The sequence below is a fragment of the Schistocerca serialis genome, chromosome 2, assembly GCF_023864345.2.
Source record: "Schistocerca serialis cubense isolate TAMUIC-IGC-003099 chromosome 2, iqSchSeri2.2, whole genome shotgun sequence".
Classification (NCBI taxonomy): domain Eukaryota; kingdom Metazoa; phylum Arthropoda; class Insecta; order Orthoptera; family Acrididae; genus Schistocerca; species Schistocerca serialis.
Genome location: NC_064639.1, coordinates 112,466,434 through 112,486,856, shown reverse-complemented (window position 1 = coordinate 112,486,856; position 20,423 = coordinate 112,466,434).

Below are 20,423 nucleotides of genomic sequence, written 5' to 3'. Positions count from 1 at the left end.
TTTACTATTTGTATATACGTGCATTTATGTCGATGTATAATTGGTATGTTTTGTAAATACTATTTGTATTTTTACGCTGGGTCTTGCCTAGGGAAAACTATGCTATCGAACGAATACATCGAAAAGTCGTGTGGAGAACCAAAGTGTTTAGGATCTTTGGTAGTGTGAACTCGGCCACGTGGAGCGCGGGCAGGGGGGAGTCTGGCTGGAGGAGGGCAGTGGAACAGGTGTGTTGTGTAACGTTCCCGCGAGTTGCCGAGCTTTAGGGGTTTGGAAGCATGTAATTGCGCTCGACTTGCTATGTTAGCCTCTGACACGGTGTCGCGGACGGGAGCGTTAGCTGGCACACATCAAGAGCCCGTTTCGGCTGGAGACCGTGTCAAGAAGAAGGCGCGCCAACATCCAGCTTCTGCAACAGCGACGCCCGACAATGAGTGACTGTCGCCACCTCCTCGATCGACGACTTCAATCAACCAACAAGGAAGACTGGTAGCACGTAAAGTTTTAGAGCTGTATGACAGACCTCAGCTTTTCAAACTGTTAAATTTTTCTCACTAAATTACAGCAACGTAGCATGAACCTTTGTTGCTCATTGTCCAAATTGCATTACCAAGCAGGGTCCCTTCCTTTTCCGGAATGAACCCGAGTGTCGTTGAAATTCAAACGCCAGCATTAAAGTAATATCATTCGATTTACCTGCTTTAATTTCAAAGTTCAGTTAAGGTATTCATAGCTGGCTACAATATTTATATTACACAAGCACAAATTAAGAGTGCGAGTTTTGTTACCGTATTTTAGCTTACCTGTGACCGCAGCTCAGCTTGGTACGTACTAAATTTTACTATTGTTAATTGTTCAGAATCATTTAATTCAAGTTCAAATATAATCTCTTATTTCTAAAATGCGTAGATTCAAGTAGCTTTTGAAATGATTGTTGAGGTTGCCCAAGACTAACCTTATATTATTGAATTTCGTAGTGCTTCAGAAACAAAATTCACTATTAATTTCAGTCACTAAATTAACTTTCAGTTTTCCGATTTTATTAATTCTTTTGCTAAATTAAGTCAGAGTGTAGCGAAATTTATTACTTCTGACAAACTTTCAGTTTTCACACAACACGTGTCAACCTTCAGTTGCCACGCTTTTAGTGCTAATTATATGTGCAATAACCTTTCTTTTTCAGTTATTATAGTAGTTGTCCATAGGACTGGCGACCGTAATTTTCCCCAAATCTCAAATATCTAATTAACACCAATTAATTGTTAACGTGACGACCGCACATTTACTTTCTTTATTAATTTTACCATTTTCTCAAAATTAATTTCCACCAATTTCATTTGCATTTTTCCTTTCATTTAGATGTAACCCTTTCCTCCCTCTTTACCGACAGATTAACTTCGGTGACGATTGCTTTTCTCAAATTTCCATTAGGTACACGCGGTTTAATTTTTCACTGTCATTAGGGTCGATAAGTGAAGGGGAGGTTACACACTGCCCCAAGGTGCTGGCTCGGAGCTGATGCCGATTCCTTGTTCCACCAAGGAATCGCTTTCCGCTTTCAATCTACGCCTCTTATAGCCTTGAAGTGGTGCTGCGTCTGGAAATTTTGCTGTCGCGAGCACCCGCTGCTGTCGCAGGGATGCAACACCGGTTGTGGTGACAACTGCCAGATGCTGCGGTGCTCCAACTGTGCTGCTGTGAACAAGTGGTTCACAGCACAGGGCAAAAAGTGAATAACAGAGAGAGGCGTAGATACAAGTAACACGGGAGACAGAGGCAGATTAAAAACTGGAATGCAAGAGAGACAAGGCTAGAGGGCCTAGGACGGTATAGCTCTACCTTGGTGCAATACACAAGTGAGAGAGATTCAGAAGTGTTTCTCTGCAGGCAGACGCTAGAGACAGTCACGTGGTGTCTCTTCCATGGCTCGTGAATGGTTTTTGTAAGAATTCAGGTCTATGCTGCATCTTAAAAAGGGCTCCGTACTGCTCCCTGATTCTGGTCCAAGGAAACCATTTCTAAAAATTTAGAATATGAGTTCTATGGGTTCCACAAACAAATTCGAATAATGATATGACAGCAAAGGAAATAATTGTCAGTGTCAATTATTTATTTCTCGTTCGATCTGCCAGATACATTTTACAAAGAACAGATAAGATTAATATAAATCAAAATAAACGTTTGGAACTTACAATGTGGAAACAAATTATATCAGTTATTACATTACAATTATGTCAGGGAAACTACATTATTACATTAAAAGGAACAAAAATCACACAAATTGAAGACAATTAATTACACAGTTCAAATGGCTCTGAGCACTATGGGACTTAACATCTGAGGTCATCAGTCCCCTAGAACTTAGAACTACTTAAACCTAACTAACCTAAGCACATCACACACATCCATGCCCGACGCAGGATTCGAACCTGCGACCGTAGCAGTCACACGGTTCCGGACTGAAGCGCCTAGAACCACACGGCTACCGCGGCCGGCAATTACACAGTAACATTAAGATTATGGAGCCATTTCCTGGCATTGTCCGTTAACTCGTGGAGCGACATCAGGAAGCCGTCTCTGAAACCATGAATGTTACAAACCAGAAGATGGTGCATTGTTTGTACCTCGCCACAGTCACAACACGAATCGTCTGTATAGCCCCATTTGGTTGTCTGCTGTCTGCATCGTCCAACTCCCGCACGAAACCTGAATAGAGCCGACCAGTGTTTCCTGTTGAGATTGAAGCTTTCAACCCTTTTGGTTGGGTCGTGGATTAGGTGATGGTCTTCCACGACGCCTCTTCTCAGACCCTGCCATGCATTCTTCCTTCATCATCGAGACCCTCTGTGCCTTCGTAGAGAGAAAGCAACCCAGGACATAGTACAAAAAATTGAAGCAAACCCAAGGCTACCCATACATGCCGACATGGGAGGACCCACGAGACTGAAGTCCATGAAACCTGTTGTCTGGAGCAGAACATTGGTCAGTGTCAGTGAAATTCACCAACAGCCGTGTAACTCAAGACGTTATTTTATTTTATTTCGAAGTAAAATAACATCTTGAGTTACACTGCTGTTAGTGAATTTCACTGACACTGACAATCATTTCCTCTGCTGTCGTATCGTTATTCAAATTTGTTTGTGGAACCCATAGAACTCATATTCTAAATTTTTAGAAAATGTTTCCTTGGTAATGGACCAGAATCAAGGGGCAGTACGGAGCTCTTCTTAAGACGCAGCATAGACCTGCATTGCCGGCCGGCGTGGCCGAGCGGTTCTAGGCGCTACAGTCTGGAACCGCGCGACCGCTACGGTCGTAGGTTCGAATCCTGCCTCGGGCATGGATGTGTGTGTTGTCCTTAGGTTCGTTAAGTTTAAGTAGTTCTAAGTTCTAGGGGACTGATGACCTCAGAAGTTAAGTCTGCTCAGAGCCATTTGAACCATTTTAGACGTGCATTCTTACAAAAACCATTCACGAACCGTGGAAGATAGGCCATGTGGCTGTCTCCAGCGACTACCTGCAGAGGAACACTTCTGAATCTCTCTCCCTTGTGTACTGCGAAAGGTAGACAATTTTGAACCGTCCGCTTATCGCTCTCTTGTATTTTAGCTGTACCGGCCTAGGCCCTCTAACTACGTCTCTCTTGCATTCCAGTTTTTAACCTCCCTCTGTCTCCCATGTTACTTGTATCTATGCCTCTCTCTATTATTCGCTTTTTTCCCTGTGCTGTGAATCGCTAACTCACAGTTTCAGCATTTCATTATGCCATCTTCAGCGCCCATATATACCTCTCCAAAGAAACGAAATGTCATATACAGCCATGAATCACTGGATGACGTGAATTCAGTAGTTACATTAAGGCTTCATTCGAAGACTCGATGGCAACAGTTGCCATGAACTCTTCGAATGAAGCACTAGTGTAACGATTGAATTCACGACATCCAATGATTTATGGCTGTATAAGACATTTCGTTTCTTTGGAGAGATGCATATGGGGGCCGAAGATGGCGTAATGAAATGCTGAGACTGGTAGCCTTGAAAATAAAGTAGAATAACATTTTAAGCTACACGGCGATTGGTGAATTCCATTGACATTGACAATTACTTACCCAGCCGATGTCCCCTGTCCATAATGGACCAACAGAGGCAGAGGAAACAGGTAAATGAAGTTTTGAAATGATTGGCATAAGTGGGGAATCGTGTGTTAAATATTTAACAGAGATGTATAAAGGCAAAAAATCATCAGAAACCGCAGAGAGATCAGAGATCAGTTTACCAGTAAATGATGATGTAATTGTTTCAGATGTGGAGGCAGAAAAAGCTTTAAGTCTATTAAAAGTAGGAAGTCTCGAGGGAAAGCTAGGAACCAATGAATTACTGAAGTATGGAGGATATCCTATAACTGAGCAATTAACCAAGTTGTTTAACAATATTGTAACTAGTAATAAAATTCCAAACGGATGGAGAACTAGAATTACAATTCTCAAAGGAGATAAGAAACAACCACCCAACTACAGGGGGATAAACCTGCTGAGTTCATTTCTTAAACTCATAACAACTATAAAATTAAATAAAACAGAAAGCGTTACAACGCTTGCAGAGGTGCAGTATGGTATTAGATCTGACAGCTCATACACAGACGCAGTATTCATTCTTTTAGAGAAGTACATTGAATGCAACATGCCATCTTATCTTTGTCTCATTCATTTACAGAGGGCTTTCGATAGGATTCTGTTTATAGATGTGGTAAACATGCTCTATAATCTGAGAATTACTTCCAACTCCGTAAAAACAATTGAAGGCTTTTATTCTAACAACTACATCCAGGTGAAAATTGGTTCCAGGTTAACTAGCTGCTCAATAGTGATATTAGACAAGGTGACTCTTTGAGCCCGCTTTTTTTAATGTAGTCATGGACGAGATGATGAAGAACGTATTGACTGGTGGTGGTTACAGAATGGGGGCCGCAGAAAGAGTAAACATAAACCGCAAATAAGATTAAATTCCTAGTGAGGCTCTTATCATACCCAAAATACAGAGATACAGGAGTTCCTGAGGACAGCATCTTAGGACCAATACTGTTCCTGAAATACGTAAATGACTTTCCCAATAGTATTAGCATCGGGGAAAAAATTCTGTTTTCTTTTGACAGGAATATTGTAGTCACTGAGAAAACAGAAGAACTCCTTGTAGAGAAAGCAAATGAAACTCTCAATGAAGTTTATCATTAGTCAGTACACAATAAGGTATGCAGTACACGAGGAAATCAAATGCCACAAATTTCAGCTCCTGCCACCAAGGAATAAAATTGAACAATAATTTGTCTAAGATGATTAGTAAAACATGTTTAAAAAGACAGTTATGAATTAACTGTTATGCAGCATTTTAAATGCAGTAAAGGATTACCTAGCTCATACTGAGTAGTGATACGCAAAAAATGTAACACAAGTAAATGCTTCACACTACTCTTTCGCCTTATAACAATGTTTTCTTTTTTTCTGGGACAAGTTGCTTCTAGAGCTCTGCAGTGCATAATAATAACACCTTATCCTCTTTCTGCGCTCAACATCACGCTAAGTATATAGGGATGCCGGGTCAGTCTTTCAGGCAAGGTGTAAGTAGGCTGTTTAGGTTTTCTTATTGGTAACGCCACGTAGCACTCTGTATGAAAATAACTGGCTGTGCTGTGTGCAGTCTGTGGCTAGTTTGCATTGTTGTCTGCCATTGTAGTGCTGGGCAGCTAGTTGTTAACAGCGCATAGCGTTCGGCAGTTGGAGGTGAGCCGCCAGCAGTGGTGGATGTGGGGAGAGAAATGGCAGAGTTTTGAAATTTGTAAGACTGGATGTCATGAACTGCTATATATATTATGACTATTAAGGTAAATACATCATTTTTTCTCTATCAAAATCTTTCATTTGCTAACTATGCCTATCAGTAGTTAGTGCCTTCAGTAGTTAGAATCTCTTATTTAGCTGGCAGTAGTGGCGCTCGCTATATTGCAGTAGTTCGAGTAACGAAGATTATTGTGAGGTAAGTGATTTGTGAAAGGTATAGGTTAATGTTAGTCAGGGCCATTCTTTTGCAGGGATTATTGAAAGTCAGATTGCGTTGCGCTAAAAATATTGTGTGACAGTTTAAGCACAGTCATGTATAATTTTTCAAAAGGGGACGTTTCAAAGGAAATGGAAAACTGCGCTACACAAAATGGAAATCAAGCACCCCCTCTATGGTCCTGATAAGAGATGATAGTATACGTAGCCTTTCATTATGAAATAATTAGTATACATTATGTGTGGGGTGCTTGGTAGTGAGAAATAAATGTACGGTAGCACTAACTTCTTACATTACTAAATGAGATTTTTGCAGAATGGTTTCGGGAGGATGAAGGATCCAGTCTTCATCCGGCCAACTTGATTTGGGTTCCTCGCCGTTTTCCTAAATTACTTCAGGCAAATCCAAGGGTGGTTCCTAATGTGCCACGCTCAGACACTTATACCATCCTTATAAACTAGGGTGACAATTATTGAACTATATGAAAAAAATGTAGATTAGTTGCATACTATGCCGTGCACACACTTTATTCAACACGTAAACGGCCGGCCGGGGTGGCCGAGCGGTTCTGGGCGCTACAGTCTGGAGCCGCGCGACCGCTACGGTCGCAGGTTCGAACCCTGCCTCGGGCATGGATGTGTGTGATGTCCTTAGGTTAGTTAGTTTTAAGTAGTTCTAAGTTCTAGGGGACTGATGACCTAAGCAGTTAAGTCCCATAGTGCTCAGAGCCATTTGAACCAACACGTGAACGTCACTACAGATATTCGCATTTAGATTACGACAAGTTCGATATGCTTGCCGTCATGATGTGATGTGGCGCAGGCGAACACCAAAATTCTGCATGACTCGATAAAGTTTCGGAATATCGATGCCGTCGATAACCTCCTGAATTGCTCTTTTCAGCTCAACAATAGTTTTGGGTTTATTGCTGTACTTGTTGCTGTACACTTTTTTTTTTAATACAGCCTCACAAAAAGAAGTCTCATGTGTTCAGATCCGGTGAATTTGGCGGCCAATCGAGGCCCATGCCAGCGGCCTCTTGGTACCACAGAGTCAGAATGCGGTGCCCAGAATGCTCCTCCAAGACATCAAACACTCTCCTGCTTCGATGCGGTCTAACTCCGTCTTGCATGAGCCACATCTTGTCGAAATCAGGGTCACTTTGGATAATGGGGATTAAATAATCTTCCAAAACCTTCACGTACCGTTCCGTAGTCACGGTGCCATCAAGGAATATCGCTCCGATTATTCCGTGACTGGACATTGCACGCCACACTGTCACTCGTTGAGGGTGAAGAGACTTCTCGATCGCGAAATGCGGATTCTCAGTCCCCCAAATGCGCCAAGTTTGCTTATTGACGAACCCATCCAAATAAAGTGGGCTTCGTCGCTAAACCAAACCATACCACGCATGCTAATTCCCGTCACACCCCGCAGCCAACTACGCAGTCTGAACGTCCTAAAGCAAACTTTCAGAAGTTATGACGATTTTATTTCACATAGTTCAATAATTCTCAGCCTGTAAAAGTCTGTGCAAACGAATTATGTTTTTATATTTGTTCATTCTTAATCTTTAACTCCACGATTTGTCTAATATCCCAGTATAAGTGATCCAAGGATGAGTAAAACTACTGTTAGTAGATGTTAACATGGTTTTTCTTGACCGAGATGCTCCGGAGTGCCCTCTTGTTTACAAACGAGTGGCGGTAGACGCCTCCGCATCACGGGCACCTCAGGAATGTCGGCACATCCATCTCGCAGCCAGGGGTCGACGAACCCTCACGGACTGGATTCTGTCTTCATGTCGAGACTTTATGCGGCTCGTATGTATAAGTAAGCAGACCCTGTAATTAATTAGTCGTCAGGACGCCATCAACATAATGGTAGCGGTCGTCCGACGAGGCATTACGACGAGATTTCTGTCCGTTATGATGATTAAGCACGTGAAACAACAAATGATTATCCCGAATTACCCGGTTTACAGAAGCTGACAGCGCTCTAAAAGAGACGTACTGTTGCCTGCTGAATGCACTTGGAATGTCTGGTGGAACGAAACACGGCGTTTGCTGCTCAGGGACGACAGGAATTACAGTACAGCGACGGCATTAGTACGTCTGGTCAAATGCACCACATCTCACTCGTTTACGTGTTAAAATGGTTTCTTCTTATTTTTAGAAGAGATACTTTACATAGAGCAGAACAGTAAAGCAACTACAATCGCTTAGTAGTGGAAAGGGAACGGGAACAGATGAAGTACCTCTAAGACTCTACAAACATTATACGAAAGAATTTCCTTCGCTTCTACCGGCAGTTTATCACATACTGGTGTCCAAAATTAAAGCAACAAACTGCTATTTCCCCGGCCTGTGTCTAATTCACGGTATAATCATACAAACTGTCAACAGATATTGTTACTGTCGTGTTCTGCACTGGAGATGGCATTCCGATCAACGGACAAGCACGCCAGCAGTGACGTCAGGACACCTGTCAAGCGGGGTAGAGTTTGCAGGATAGTCCCACGTCCACAATCGCTGTGTATGCAACACAGACGGTGCAGTATGGCACAGAGAAGATGCCTACAGACTCTCTGCTGTGGAGGGTCATAGGAAGAATGGAAGCAGGAGAGCCGTAAAGTGATGTGTCCAGATGGCTTAATGTGAATAGTTCTCTTATTTCTCGGATGAGGCTGCAGTTTATAGAGACCGAAACTGTATCCCAGAGACCATAGCAGGGCCGACCACGAGTGACATCAGAAAGAGCAGACCGTTATTTGGCTGTAGGGTCACGACGGCACTGCCTTAGTATTGCACTGCAACTGGCATCTGACCTCGCAGCATCCCCTGGACATGTTGTATCGAGGCAAACGGTGTACAGAAGGCTTCAGCAGGTTGGTCTTTATTGTTGGAGATCTGCTGTCTTTTTACCTCTGGCATGTCTTCACAAAAGAGAATGTCTAGAGTGGAGCCGTCAACATGCCATCAGGACAGTCGAACGGTGATCCAACGTTCCTTTCACAAATGAGACCCGATTTGGTCTGGAGATTGATTCCCGACGGATTCGTATCTAGAGGGTACGTGGAACACGATTTATGGACCAAAATATTGTGAAAAGAGACCGATATCTAGGAGGATCTCTAATGGTGTAGGCAGGGATTATGTTGACCACTCGAACACCTCTTCATGAAATTGTACGGATGAAGCAGGAAGCTTTAACTGCTGTCAGCCGCCCGCGGTGGCAGAGTGGTTCTAGGCGCTTCAGTCCGGAACCGCGCGACTGCTACGGTCGCAGGTTCGAATTTTGCCTCGGGCATGGATGTGTGTGATGTCCTTAGGTTAGTTAGGTTTAAGTAGTTCTAAGTTCTAGGGGACTGATGACCTTAGGTGGTAAGTCCCACAGTGCTCAGAGCAATTTGAACCATTTTTTAACTGCTGTGAGGTACCGTGAGGAGATCTTCGGATCTCATGCGCGGTTGTTGCGATGTGCTCTGGGGCCAGACTTGGTATTGATGGACGATAACGCTCGATCTAATAGAGCACCAATGATTTTTTTTTTTTTAAGAAACGGAAGATATTTCACGCGTGGCATGGCCTGCTCGCTTTCCCGATTTTCCGATTTGAATGCCATAGAGCACGTCAGGGATGCTCTAGGGACACTGGTTGCATCACGTCAGTATCCACCAAACACTCTCCAAAACTTTTGAGCAACTCTGCAGGGCGTTATTGTCTCAAAATGAGACTGATGACATCATTCACAGCATGTCCCGTCGTTGACAGGCCTTTATTGGTGCCAGAGGTGGTCACACCCCAGACTGAGCACATTAACCAGCTGTCAGAATATGTGCGCAAATCCGTTAAGTTAGAAGAAAACGAAGAACATTTATGTACCGTTATGGATGTTGCAGTTGGTTACTTCTCTATTCTTTACGTTGTTTCCACTTTCCTATCACCTGCTTATGCTATTTTGTGGCAAAATAAACGTAACCTTGCAAAATTTCCGTTTGTTGCTTTAATTGTGGACACCAGTCTAGATCTTTGGAGCAACGAAGGGTACCCAGCGACTGGAAAAAAGTGGAGATCATTCGAGTTTTCAACAAGGACCTTAGGACAGATGCATAAAGTTATACACCGTTGAAGTCAATCTGTTGTAGAATTATCGAACATGTTTTATGCTCAAGAATTATGTCGTATATGGAGAACGAAAATAACCCGTATAGAAATCACGTGGATTCCGCAAACACAGATTTTGCGAAACTCAGCTCTCTCTGTTCCTCCACGAGATCCATAGCGCTGTAGACAACGTCGCTCAAGTTGATGCCGTGTGCCTTCAGGAAGGCATTTGATACCCTCCCTCACTGCCGTCTAGAGAGAAAAATATGTAGAATATCGGACCAGATTTGCGACTGGGTTCAAGACTTCCTGGTAGATACAACGCAACTCGTCGCTCTTAACGAAACAAAATCGACAGACGCAAAGGCAATTTCCAGAGTTCTCCAAGGAAGCGTGATAGGAACGTTACTGTTTGCAGTGTATATAAATGATCTAGCAGAAAGCGTGAAATGGTCTTAAAGACTGTTCGGGGATGACGCTGTTAGCAGTACCCACAGCCTGCGAGACCTCACTTTAGGGAAAACTAACCCTTTCGCGGAGATGGCAGTAGACCTTTTGCGTTGGCCATCATGTCGGTGTGGGCGTGGAGGGGCTACACCTGTTACATACATAACAAAAGCGTCAGATGGTCTTAAAGACTGTTCGGGAATGACGCTGTTATTTATAACAATGTAGCAACGCCGATAATGACATGCAGAGGATTGATGAATGTTGCAGGCACTAACAGTTGCTCCTGAGCGTAAATAAATGTAACGTATTGCGCATAATATTGCACATACATAATAAATATCTACTACTGGACAACCATACTATTCAAGAAAAACTGCTGGAAACAGTATCTACCGTACAATATCGAGGAATAACTATCCAGAGCGACCTTAAGTGGAATAATCACAGGAACCAAATGGCAGGAAAAGCAGACGCCAGACTGAGACTCTCCCTACGAATAATATCAAAATGTAACTCATCCACGAAGGAAGTGGCTTATAAGGCGCTTGCTCGACCGATTCTTGAATACTGCTCATCGGTATGGGATCCCCACCAGGTAGGACTGACAGAAGAGATGGAGAAGATGCAACGGAGGACGGCGAGTTTCGTCACGTCATTGTTTAGTCGGCCCGAGAGCGTTACCGGGATGCTCCACAGAACTCCTTTGGCAGACGTTACAAGAGAGGCATTGTGCATCGCGGAGAGGTGCAGTATTCTATTGAAATCTGGAGAGAGTCGGACAACAGATTAATTCCACCCACATACATCTCGCGTAGTGACCAAGAAAGAAAATTCGAAAAATTAGAGCCAATACAGAGACTTACTTACAATCATTTCTGCTACGCTCCATTCGCGAGTGGAAAAGGATAGCTGGAACCAGTTAGTGGTGACAGAAGTACCCTCCGCCCCACACCATTAGGTGGAGTATTATGTACATAAAAATATAGATCACTAAAATGTAGTGTGAAACGGCTATGTCGATAGGAAATTATTCTAGTCAACAACAGCGTGAGAAGGAATTTTTAATAAAAATCAGTTACCTTGTTTGAGCATTTGTAGATGCGGCATACGCACCTTAGTGATTCTGCGAGGTGTTTAGAAACTCTTGTTATGAGTTGCTAAGACCTGGGTCTAGTTCTGGGTAGATAACAGTGAAAGAACAAATACTCGTAGTTTTCCAGATGCAACAAAGGTTGTGGTAAAGTGTTTTGACTCCAGACCATGTCTTGATATGATTATGGGAGCTGTTATTACTCTAACACTATCTTTGCAATTTCTTTGAGATCAATACTTGGAGGGTAGAAAAATATACTTATTTTCTGCCTGAAAAGTGGTTTTTGAAATTTTACGCGGAACAAGATGACGCGCTGATAACTTACTGGATTCTTGTTCCGGAGAAAGGCGCTTCTATTCCGCGTCTTCTCATCCAGATTAGTACAGGGTGTTTATAAATGAATATCGGGGTTTTAACGCTTTATAATATTTGTTACATCAAACTTACTGTTATAAATGATATCTCAACTGAAAGAGCAACTCAAACAGTTTTACCAAGAACCTTATAGATGTTCAATTTGAGCACTGGCATAACGAAGTACGCACTTCGTTGATCTTCACTGTACCCTAGCGCTGGATAGGCCGCAAGGGGCCCCATGACAGGGCTTGCTTTGTATGGCCTCCACGTTTACCCGACCTAACGCCATGCGATTTGTTCCTTTGGGGCTTCATCAAGGATTGTGTGTACGTGTCTTCGCTACCAGCAGACCTCCCTGAATTAAGAAACTGGGTTGAAGCAGTTGTTGCTACAGGGTGTTTCAAAAATGACCGGTATATTTGAAACGGCAATAAAAACTAAACGAGCAGCGATAGAAATACACCGTTTGTTGCAATATGCTTGGGACAACAGTACATTTTCAGGCGGACAAACTTTCGAAATTACAGTAGTTACAATTTTCAACAACAGATGGCGCTGCAAGTGATGTGAAAGATATAGAAGACAACGCAGTCTGTGGGTGCGCCATTCTGTCCGTCGTCTTTCTGCTGTAAGCGTGTGCTGTTCACAACGCGCAAATGTGCTGTAGACAACATGGTTTATTCGTTAGAACAGAGGATTTTTCTGGTGTTGGAATTCCACCGCCTAGAACACAGTGTTGTTGCAACAAGACGAAGTTTTCAACGGAGGTTTAATGTAACCAAAGGACCGAAAAGCGATACAATAAAGGATCTGTTTGAAAAATTTCAACGGACTGGGAACGTGATGGATGAACATGCTGGAAAGGTAAGGCGACCGCGTACGGCAACCACAGAGGGAAACGCGCAGCTAGTGCAGCAGGTGATCCGACAGCGGCCTCGGGTTTCCGTTCGCCGTGTTGCAGCTGCGGTCCAAATGACGTCAACGTCCACGTATCGTCTCATGCGCCAGAGTTTACACCTCTATCCATACAAAATTCAAACGCGGCAACCCCTCAGCGCCGCTACCATTGCTGCACGAGAGACATTCGCTAACGATATAGCGCACAGGATTGATGACGGCGATATGCATGAGGGCAGCATTTGGTTTACTGACGAAGCTTATTTTTACCTGGACGGCTTCGTCAATAAACAGAACTGGCGCATATGGGGAACCGAAAAGCCCCATGTTGCAGTCCCACCGTCCCTGCATCCTCAAAAAGTACTGGTCTGGGCCGCCATTTCTTCCAAAGGAATCATTGGCCCATTTTTCAGATCCGAAACGATTACTGCATCACGCTATCTGGACATTCTTCGTGAATTTGTGGCGGTACAAACTGCCTTAGACGACGCTGCGAACACCTCGTGGTTTATGCAAGATGGTGCCCGGCCACATCGCACGGCCGACGTCTTTAATTTCCTGAATGAATATTTCGATGATCGTGTGATTCCTTTGGGCTGTCCGAAACATACAGGAGGCGGTGTGGATTGGCCTCCCTATTCGCCAGACATGAACCCCTGTGACTTCTTTCTGTGGGGACACTTGAAAGACCAGGTGTACCGCCAGAATCCAGAAACAATTGAACAGCTGGAGCAGTACATCTCATCTGCATGTGAAGCCATTCCGCCAGACACGTTGTCAAAGGTTTCGGGTAATTTCATTCAGAGACTACGCCATATTATTGCTACGCATGGTGGATATGTGGAAAATATCGTACTATAGAGTTTCCCAGACCGCAGCGCCATCTGTTGTTGAAAATTGTAACTACTGTAATTTCGAAAGTTTGTCTGCCTGAAAATGTACTGTTGTCCCAAGCATATTGCAACAAACGGTGTATTTCTATCGCTGCTCGTTTAGTTTTTATTGCCGTTTCAAATATACCGGTCATTTTTGAAACACCCTGTACAATCACTGAAGACACACTTATCAACGTCTGGGAAGAACTCCGCTATAGACTTGATGTGTGCCGTGTGACAAATGGTGCTCAAATTGAACATTTATAAGGTTCTTGATAAAACTGTTTGAGTTGCTCTTTCATTTGACATATCATTTATAACTGTAAGTTTAACATAATACACTACTGGCCATTAAAATTGCTACACCACGAAGATGACGTGCTACAGACGCGACATTTAACCGACAAGAAGAAGATGCTGTGATATGCAAATGATTAGCTTTGCAGAGCATTCACACAACGTTGGCGCCGGTGGCGACACTTACAACGTGCTGACATAAGGAAAGTTTCGAACCGATTTCTCATACACAACCAGCATTTGACCGGCGTTGCCTGGTGAAACGTTGTTGTAATGCCTCATGTAAGGAGGAGAAATGCGTACCATCACGTATCCGACTTTGATAAAGGTCGTAGTGTAGCCTATCGCGATTGCGGTTTATCGTATGGCGACATTGCTGCTCTCGTCGGTCGAGATCCAATGACTGTTAGCAGAATATGGAATCGGTGGGTTCAGGAGGGTAATACGGAACGCCGTGCTGGATCCCAACGGTCTTGTATTACTAGCAGTCGAGATGACAGGCATCTTATCGGCATGGCTGTAACGGATCGTGCAGCCATGTCTCGATCCCGGAGTCAACAGATGGGGACGTCTGCAAGACAACAACCATCTGCACGAACAGTTCGACGACGTTTAAGCTCGGAGACCATGGCTCCGGTTACCGTTGACGCTGCATCACAGACAGGAGCGCCTGCGATGGTGTACTCAACGACGAACCTGGGTACACGAATGGCAAAACGTCATTTTCTCGGATGAATCCAGTTTCTGTTTACAGCATCATGACGGTCGCATCCGTGTTTGGCGGCATCGCGGTGAACGCACATTGGAAGCATGTATTTGTCATCGCCATACTAGCGTATCACCCGGCGTGATGGTATGGGGTGCCATTGGTTACACGTCTCGGTCACCTCTTGTTCGCATTGGCGGTACTTTGAACAGTGCACGTTACATTTAAGATGTGTTACGACCTGTGGCTCTACCCTTCATTCGATCCCTGCGAAACCCTACATTTCAGCAGGATAATGCACGACCACATGTTTCAGGTCCTGTACGGGCCTTTCTGCATACAGAAAATGTTCGACTGCTGCCCTGGCCAGCACATTCTCCAGATCTCTCACCAACTGAAAACGTCTGGTCAATGGTGGCCGAGCAACTGGCTCGTCACAATACATCTACATCTACATCCATACTCCGCAAGCCACCTGACAGTGTGTGGCGGAGGGTACCTTGAGTACCTCTATCGGTTCTCTCTTCTATTCCAGTCTCGTATTGTTCGTGGAAAGAATGATTGTCGGTATGCCTCTGTGTGGGCTCTAATCTCTCTGATTATATTCTCATGGTCTCTTCGCGAGATATACGTAGGAGGGAGCAATATACTGCTTGACTCCTCGGTGAAGGTATGTTCTCGAAACTTCAACAAAAGCCCGTACCGAGCTACTGAGCGTCTCTCCTGCAGATTCTTCCACTGGAGTTTATCTATCATCTCCGTAACGCTTTCGCGATTACTGAATGATCCTGTAACGAAGCGCACTGCTCTCCGCTGGATCTTTTCTCTCTCTTCTATCAACCCTATCTGGTGCTGATCCCACACTGCTAAGCAGTATTCAAGCAGTGGGCGAACAAGCGTACTGTAACCTACTTCCTTTGTTTTCGGATTGCATTTCCTTAGGATTCTTCCAATGAATCTCAGTCTGGCATCTGCTTTACCAACGATCAACTTTATATGATCATTCCATTTTAAATCACTCCTAATGCGTACTCCCAGATAATTTATGGAATTAACTGCTTCCAGTTGCTGACCTGCTATTCTGTAGCTAAATGATAAGCGATCTATCTTTCTATGTATTCGCAGCACATTACGCTTGTCTACATTGCCATTCCCTGCACCATGCGTCAATACGCTGCAGATCCTCCTGCATTTCAGTACAATTTTCCATTGTTACAACCTCTCGATATACCACAGCATCATCTGCAAAAAGCCTCAGTGAACTTCCGATGTCATCCACAAGGCCATTTATGTATATTGTGAATAGCAACGGTCCTACGACACTGCCCTGCGGCACACCTGAAATTACTCTTACTTTGGAAGACTTCTCTCCATTGAGAATGACATGCTGCGTTCTGTTATCTAGGAACTCTTGAATCCAATCACACAATTGGTCTGATAGTCCATATGCTCTTAGTTTGTTCATTAAACGACTGTGGGGAACTGTATTGAACGCCTTGTGGAAGTCAAGAAACGCGGCATCTATCTGGGAACCCGTGTCTATGGCCCTCTGAGTCTCGTGGGCGAATAGCGCGAGCTGGGTTTCACACGACCGTCTTTTTCGAAACCCATGCTGATACCTACAGAGTAGATTCCTAGTCTCCAGGAAAGTCATTATACTCGAACATAATACGTGTTCCAAAATTCTACAACTGATCAACGTTAGACATATAGGTCTATAGTTCTGCACATCTGTTCGACGTCCCTTCTTGAAAACGGGGATGACCTGTGCGCTTTTCCAATCCTTTGGAACGCTACGCTCTTCTAGAGACCTAGGGATCACCGCTGCAAGAATGGGGGCAAGTTCCTTCGCGTACTCTGTGTAAAATCGAACTGGTATCTCATCAGATCTAGCGGCCTTTCCTCTTTTGAGCGATTTTAATTGTTTCTCTATCCCTCTGTCGTCTATTTCGATATCTACCATTTTGTCATCTGTGCGACAATCTAGAGAAGGAACTACAGTGCAGTCTTCCTCTGTGAAACAGCTTTGGAAAAAGACATTTAGTAATTCGGCCTTTAGTCTGTCATCCTCTGTTTCGGTACCATTTTGGTCACAGAGTGTCTGGACATTTTGTTTGGATCCAGCTACCGCTTTGACATAAGACCAAAATTTCTTAGGATTTTCTGCCAAGTCAGTACATAGAACTTTACCTTCGAATTCACTGAACGCCTCTCACATAGCCCTCCTCACACTACATTTCGCTTCGCGTAATTTTTGTTTGTCGGCAAGGGTTTGGCTATGTTTATGTTTGCTGTGAAGTTCCCTTTGCTTCCGCAGCAGTTTTCTAACACGGTTGTTGTACTTTTCCATCTCTTACGATCTTGCTTGGCACATACTCATCTAACGCATATTGTACGATGGTTTTGAACTTTGTCCACTGATCCTCAACACTATCTGTACTTGAGACAAAACTTTTGTGTTGAGCCATCAGGTACTCTGTAATCTGCTTTTTGTCACTTTTGCTAAACAGAAAAATCTTCCTACCTTTCTTAATATCTCTATTTACGGCTGAAATCATCGATACGCCAGTCACCTTGATGAACTGTGGTATCGTGTTGAAGCTGCATGGGCAGCTGTACCTGTACACGCCATCCAAGCTCTGTTTGACTCAATGCCCAGGCGTGTCAGGGCATTTATTACGTCAAGAGGTGGTTGTTCTGGGTACTGATTTCTCAGGATCTATGCACCCAAATTGCGTGAAAGTGTAATCACATGTCAGTTCTAGTATAATATATTTGTCCAGTGAATACCCGTTTATCATCTGCATTTCTTCTAGGTGTAGCAATTTTAATGGCCAGTAGTGTAAATATTATAAAGCGTTGAAACCCAGATATTCATTTATAAACACCCTGTATTTCCTCGATTTCGCTAAGAATCTTAAGGAAAGTATCGTGATGATTGCTTTCAAACAGAACGACTGGTTTCCTTCCCCATTCGGATGTTGTGCTCCATCTATAATGACCTCGTCTCTTCCTTTTTTTCTTAAAAAAAAAAGAATCTAAGCAGTTTTTACTGAAATGTATAGTGTGCTTGCTCTAATATCTGAAAATTAAGATCAGTCAGTTTTTCTCGGCATTGCTACAAACCCGTAGACATTCAGATTGCAAATCATTGCGTATGATCGACATTCCTTGTTAATCCGATCACACGTGATTGCAACACACTCGAGCAGTATTCACGTGTTATTCATACAAGTCTTGTGATCAATCTCTCTGTCAACAAGCTACAGCTATCGTTAACCACCCAGTGAGTGAAAACTTATAATTTGGTGTATCTAAGGTTGAATTTTCTTTAACGATCCACTTAATATAATTTTACACTTAGATACAATTTGAACGTACAGACAACGTGGGGCATATGTAGTAGTAGCAATAGTTTTATTCCTCCGTGGATAACTTTTACAAGAATACCGTGCATGTCATGGTATCACGGTTTACGAACATACAATAAAAGCGGAAAAATTCTCCTATCGGAGCTGAAAAAAGCGGGTATTCCGGTTTATTTAAAATACTCTAAGTGAAAAAAGGGATCCAACTGCCTCACTATAGCTCGCTCAGTACCTTTCAAAAGTTTGCCATGGGAACATATTCGCGCTCTTTTTAACATGCAACTGACCCGCCGTTTTCACACCCTCCCTTAACTGTAACTCAGTCACACCTACTAGTCCATCGCTGTAAGTATCTCATATCCATCCACTCCCACTTGCCCATTCTCAGTCACGCATTCAGGCAAACCGTTATCATAATCTCTTTGTGTATCTCTGTCCCCTGTCTCACAGCCACAGCCTCCTTCGTTCTGCCCTACTACTACTACTACTGTCTCCTCTCACTGTCATTTTCTCCCTCTTGCTCTCTCTTGTTGCTACTGTCTCATTCATTCCTCCCCACCGCTGCTGTTTCTTCTCGCTGTCACTATCTCTCTCTTCCTTGTTGTAGTTGTCATATACTTTGTCCCTCATTATCAAGGGCTCTTACCCACTTCCAGTTTCTCCGTCTCTTTATTCCTCTCCCACTGGCTTATCCCCTTCACTCTTTTCATCACACTGTTCTGTCACTGTCACCTATGTTCCACCGCCACCGCGCCCCTCTCTTTCTCTCACCCTGCCATTGTCTCCTTCCCACTTTCTATACCTCATCCCCGTCTACGGTCTTCCAATATTTATTACTGTTCCGTCTCTTCCCCACTTCCACTGTCTCCTTCTCTCTCAACATAAAATATCGCGAATATGTTCGCACGCCAAAACTTCTGAGAAAATTTTTTAAAGGTGCTGAGGAAGATAGATCGAGGCAGCTGGTACGCCACTTTACAGTCAGACCTTTCAAACAGGAGCATATTCGCCTTTTTTGTGCTCCGATAGGCATTAACAACAGCTAATTCTCCTCTTTTCCCTTCTACAGCAGAGAATTTCACTCATACGAAAAGAACTCAATGGGTCAATAAAGTTTTGACTGAATTAGCAAAACTTATGTTACACTTCAGAATTTTGAGTATGCTTCAGTACTACCATATGGGTTCCCATAATCCTACCAACGATAACTGAGATACTTTACAGCCTCCCCATGCTACGTCACTTTATAAACTACGATTTTGCCTGACGCAGGATTTTACGAGCGTATTTTACGCGTACAGTGTAAGTAGGCTGTTTAGGTTTTTATGTTGGTAACGCCATGTAACGCTCTATATGAAAATCACTGACTTGTGCTGTGGGCAGTCTGTGGCTGGGTGGATTGTTGGAATAGTCGCTATTGTAGTGTTGGACAGTTGGCTGTGAACAGCGCGTAGCGTTGCGCAGTTGGAGGTGAGCCGCCAGCAGTGGTGGATGTGGGGAGAGAAATGGCGGAGTTTTGAGAGCGGATGATCTGGACGTGTGTCCATCAGAGACAGTAAATTTGTAAGACTGGATGCCATGAACTGCTATATATATTATGACTTTTGAACACTATTAAGGTAAATACATTGTTTGTTCTCTATCAAAATCTTTCATTTGCTAACTATGCCTATCAGTAGTTAGTGCCTTCAGTAGTTAGAATCTTTTATTTAGCTGGCAGTATCGGCGCTCACTGTATTGCAGTAGTTCGAGTAACGAAGATTTATGTGAGATAAGTGATTCATGAAAGGTATAGGTTATTGCTAGTCAGGGCCATTCTTTTGTAGGGATTATTGGAAGTCAGATTGCGTTGCGCTAAAAAATATTGTGCGTCAGTTTAGTGATGATCAGAATAAGTAAAGAGAGGACTGTATGAGTATGTTCAGTTTTGCTCAGTTGTTTGAAAATCAAATAACGTAGAAGTTTCGAGCACAGTCATTCTTAATTTTTGAAGGGGAAGCTTCACGGTTTCCATGTGCCTCAACGCATGCATGTCTCATAAGTTCACATCCGCTAGGCTGCATCCGAACAGTGTCAAAGGCAGCATGAATACGCTTGCTCCAGTGTCTCCATATCTGGAATGAGCACTGCATACACGATACTTTCGAGATGGCCCCATAACCAAAAATCGCACTGGTTGATATCCAAAGAACGAACAAGCCATACAACTGGACCCCCCAGTCC